The sequence below is a fragment of the Ruditapes philippinarum genome, unplaced genomic scaffold, assembly GCF_026571515.1.
Source record: "Ruditapes philippinarum isolate M1 unplaced genomic scaffold, ASM2657151v2 ctg1899_1_1_1_1, whole genome shotgun sequence".
Lineage (NCBI taxonomy): Eukaryota > Metazoa > Mollusca > Bivalvia > Venerida > Veneridae > Ruditapes > Ruditapes philippinarum.
In genome coordinates, this window is record NW_026857526.1 from 11,481 (window position 1) to 17,129 (window position 5,649).

A 5,649-nucleotide genomic window follows, 5' to 3' on the forward strand; every position below is an offset into this window, starting at 1 on the left:
GGACACGAATGAAGTGAGGACGCACAGACTGACATAAAGACAGGCGGAAATTAAGACAGACAGACGGACGGTTCGATTTAAATATGCCTCTCTTCGGGGACATAAAAACATATCGAGTGTTGAACTTGAAATCGTATTCTCTTAGTCACGTCATTTACTTGACTTTGCCAGAATGTTGTTTTTCCACAAAAATTATTTTTTGGTCGTTATTTTTCAGTCCCATATTCGGAGTCTGCGTACACTTGCGATGTCCGTAATTATGTGTGCATTTTTCATTTGCTGTGAATCAATATGGTCTCGATTGTTTGTGATTTTGGTTTTATGTCACCTGTCAGATTTTTATTTTGAGGTTGGTAAAATTTTCTTAATGTGTAGAAGTTGCAATGTTACGATTTTGTTATTCCCCTTTTTACCTCACCTGTCACAAAGTTGCAGGGTGAGCTTTTGTGATCGCTTTTCGTCCGTCGTCCGTCCGTCGTCCGTCCGTCCGTAAACTTTTACTTTAAATGACATCTCCTCATAAACCACTTAGCCAATTTCATCCAAACTTCACAGGAATATTCCTTTGGTGGTCACCTTTAAAAATTGTTCAAAGAATTTATTACAATGCAGAACTCTGGTTGCCATGGCAACCGAAAGAAAAAACTTTAAATATCTTCTTTTAAAAAAAGCCTAAGAGCTAGAGCTTAGATATTTGACATGAAACATTTTCTAGTGAGTGTCTACATAGTTTGTTCAAATAAAAGCCCTGGGGTCAAAATTGGCCCCGCCCCAGGGGGTCATTGATTTTCACTATATGCATATAGTAAAAACTTAAAAAATCTTCTTTTAAAGAACCCAAAGTGCTAGAGCTGAGATATTTAGCATGAAACATCTTCTAATGAGTGTCTACAAAGTTTGTTCAATTAAATGCCCTGGGGTCAAAATTGGCCCTGCCCCAGGGGGTCATTGATTTTCCCAATATGCATAAAGTAAAAAAATAAAAAATCTTCTTTAAAAGAACCCAAAGAGCTACAGCTAAGATATTTGGCATAACACATCTTCTAGTGAGTGTCTACCAAGTTTGTTCAAATAAAAGCCATGGGGTTAAAATTGGCCCCGCCCAAGGGGGTCATTGATTTTACCTATATGCATATGGTAAGAATTTAAAAATCTTCTTTTAAAGAACCCAAAGAGCTAGAGCTTAGATATTTAGCATGAAACATCTTCTAATGAATGTCTACCAAGTTTGTTCAAATAAAAGCCCAGGGGTCAAAATTGGTCCCTCCCCAGGGGGTCATTGATTTTCCCTATATGCATATGGTAAACCTTAAAAATCTTCTTTTAAAGAACCCAAAGAGCTAGACCTAAGATATTTAGCATGAAACATCTTCTAATAAATGTCTACCAAGTTTGTTCAAATAAAAGCCCAGGGGTCAAAATTGGTCCCGCCCCAGGGGGTCATTGATTTTCCCTATATGCATATGGTAAACCTTAAAAATATTCTTTAAAAGAACCCAAAGAGCTAGAGCTTAGATATTTAGCATGAAACATGTTCTAATGGGTGTCTACCAAGTTTGTTCAAATAAAAGCCCTGGGGTCAAAATTGGCCCCGCCCCGGGGGTCACTGATTTTCCTTATATGTGTATAGAAAAAACTTTAAAACCTTCTTTGAAAAAAACCCAAATAGCTAGAGTTTAGATATTAAGCATGAAACATCTTCTAGTGAGTGTCTACAAAAACTGTTCAAATAAAAGCCCTGTGGTCAAAATTGGCCCCGCTCCAGGGGGTCATTGATTTTCCTTATATGTGTATAGTAAAAACTTAAAAATCTTCTTTGAAAAAAACCCAAATAGCTAGAGTTTAGATATTAAGCATGAAACATGTTCTAGTAAGTGTCTACAAAGTTTGTTCAAATAAAAGCCCTGGGGTCAAAACTGGCCCCGCCCTAGGGGTGTCATTGTTTTTAACTAAATGTGTATAGTAAAAACTTAAAAAATCTTCTTTTAAAAAACACAATGAGCTAGAGCTTAGATGTTTAGCATGAAACAGCTTCTTATGGGTGTCAGCCACGTTTTTTCAAATAAAAGCCCTTGGGTTAAAATTGGCCCTGCCCGGGGGGGGGGGGGTCGATGGGCCTATATACAGGTGAGCGACCTCAGGGCCATCTTTTTTATTGATACAAGAAAAATATAATTGTATCAGCATATCATTAACTACTGAATTTGTTATATATAGTATAGGTTAAAATTTATTAGTACGTATTTACAAATTTAATTGGTGAGACGCGGCGTAGTCGAGCGACCAATTGCGTGCTTATAAATTTTAACGGGCTTAGTGTTTTAAACTATATTTATAAACAGTTGACTCACTAGACTGATTAACAGTTTGCCGATTTAACGAAGTAAATGTGTTACGATTCATTTGAAATACTGCAATCCTATTGGACAAAAGATAAATTCAAACACTCTAAGGTCTTTGATTTAAATCAGGTGACTACTATTCAAGAAAGTAAGAATTTATATTTTTAGAATCTGGTATTTACTTTGTTTAATGAGTAATAGAAAGAGCATCGACACCCGAGGCTATCTGATTTATACTCGGGGGCTACCCCCGAGTATAAATCAGATTGCCGAGTGTTTTGATGTTCTTTCTCTTTTGTATTATAGTCAAACATAAAACACGTTACCTGTTGTCACAATATGAAACCTCAGAAAAAAGTAATCAATAACCGAACATCTGAGTAATTGGACCCTATCTTAAGTAATTGGACCCTATCCTTGTTTGTACGTGACTGTTGGGTAAAAAAAATGTTTAGAAGAACATAGAGGTTACTTTGTTCAAATGTTGAGCTATGTATGGGTAAGAGTTTGTATCAAGACGACCGTAGGGAGTCTTATCAAACTCTTACCCATATTACTGCAAATCGGCTCTTACAACTTGATATCAGATAAAAATATAGAAAGTGTCACCTCCTTAAGTAAGCATAACATTGTTTTTCCCGAACACAGTCACGTACAAACAAGGATAGGGTCCAAGTACTTAATCTGGCAAGTAAAACAATGAGTTTTCAACAATACCTAGGATTGTTAATGCAATTCATTCCTGTCATAATTATGAAACAAAATAATGTTTTGCTTACTTTTTCTAGAAAATATAAACAGTCAGAAAGTAAAAACTGACATTTTTCTTAGAGTTAAAAGGATATCAAAAAGTGACTGTGTACTCATTTGTCTCTGCGAGGTGAACTCCACGTGTATTATCTATGAATTAAAAGAAATGTATCCTCACATTGCTACAGTGTTATCAGCCTTTTTAGAAACACCTGACCTGGCTAATTAAAATATGCCAATCACAATTTTCACTATCAGCACTGGTTTCTTCACGAAAAAAGCGGTTACACTAATTACTGCCGAGTTAGAGCCGATTTGCAGTTATATTTTGTAAAGGGATTTTCTGAGTTCATTTTCTGTTGTTAATAAGTTTTAAAGAATTGTCAATCAGAAGTTAGTGTATCAATTTTGAATACCATAAATTGTATAGTACAATATATATTTACTTTATGCAAGTACCATGTTCATGTTGCACAAAGTTGAACAAATAATGATACTTTTGAGTAAACATGTACCTTTATTTATTTTTTTGCTTTTTTACTAATATTTGTATTGCACAACAGTCTTAATGTGGGTCGCGCGCCAGTCTTCTTTTGCACACCACGAAAACAAAGGTATATAAGATTTGTTTGAGTTTATTGGAGTTGAAGAGATGTTGTTGAGTTGAGTTGTTGTAGTTTAAGTCATTATTTGCTTTTATGCTGTTGCTTGAATATAATTATGATGCATAATTTTAGTTTAATTGATTTTATTGCCTTGGTTTCATATTTATAGAGAACAAATTAATAGACATTTTCAGCGACAGATTTCTGTCAAGAAAAAAAAACAAAAACAAAAAAACATAGTTATTTCTTAACGATATCACCAAGTACTATAATATGACCGAGTGAATTGTGCACAGAGATTTTGCTGCTCCCTTAACTTTAGAACACCTAGTTTGAGCTTATCCAGAGATTGACGGAAATAGCCGAGATGTTGCTATTGTTTGCAGATGCAATTAACCAATCAGAAGGTCTTACTTTCCCGCCATATGAACTTCTCTTAAAAGAAGCAAACTTGTGTATTACAAATTATTTTGATGTGTTAATGACAATCATTTATCAAGGGGAATAACTTTATTTAAATATTACACTGTCTAGAAATAAACCATTTCGTTTTCTTCTTTCTGTTTGAATTTCTGTTTGTATCTATATTTAATTAGTTTTGTTATATTTCGTTCTCGCATAGCCCATATTCCTTTTATTTAAATCAATACATACATTTCTATCCGTTTTAATTTTGCATAATTAAACTAGGGTTGTTTATGTGTGTGTGTTGGGTTTATTTACCTTCGCCGCCGGTATAAAACTACATGGGCGAGCATATGCTGCATTTATTATTGGGAAAACTACACTTATTAATTATCTGCATATGTGGCTAAGGGGTTGTTTATTCTTAATTTATGGTATAACGGATTTATATGGGGACGAGTAATGGTAATTTTTTCATTCATAAGCGTAGTAAATTGACTGACCACGTAATCAAACTATAATGTTAAATAATCCACCTATGCGCGGGGGTGGGAGTTTGGACTCGTCCCTTTTTACGTAATTGACTAATCGAGCACATTTGGTCCTGAAGTGTTTAGTTGATGTATGTGATTGTTCCTATGTACTTTTGAGGACTCATTCAACAGTAAATCATGTGTTTAATTAAAAATCATATAATATTCGGCTTCGGTTGTTGGCTCACGGCTGCAAGCCATTCATTTGGAAAACCTGTTCCGGTTAGGTGGTTTTCTGCTTACATTTATAAGTGCATGATTGAACGGGAAACCAGCTGAAATCGTGCCAATCGCAACTTTTCGGCCTTTTCCGTCACTCTTCGGATTAATGATAATAGCCGATGTACTTCCGATTGCAATCGTGACAATTCGGGCGATTCCGTCATACTGCGGAATCAGACGAAGTAATATTACGGAAATCTAAGCTATTTTAGTTACTTCGGTAATCCCAGTTTGTTTATATAAATAGGATTCGTATTTTTACTTGATTTATTGATTTAAACCGTAATAAATTATAAACGAAATTGTTCCGTTTCAATAGTTTTTCAAGACGCAAAAGTTAGTTTCTTTTATAATTGTTTTTTGTCTGTATTAGTTTTACACAATAGAGGATGTTGACTGTAGTAGTATTCCGTCTTCAAAGGGTGGTCCAAATCACACAGTGCATGATCGAGTTATATTTAGATCTACTGAACTTGGTGAGGTAATCTAAAAATAGCCCATGCATATCATTAACCTTACCACGTGATGATTTATAGATAGCGCATCGTATCTGGGAACATGCTTATTAATTAAATGAAATGTGCACACTTGTTTCCTTTCAGTATGATAGATCTTCACGTTAGTATTTTTACGATTGATTATTTTCTTTATTAGTTTTATACAATAGAGAATAGATTTCAAATCGTTTTGACAAAAATATTCGTTTTTACAAAAATAAAAACAAATAAATATGTTGGGATGAAGGCACAACTGTGCAAGCCTTTCCTTTTAAAAGGAAACTTTATTTAATAA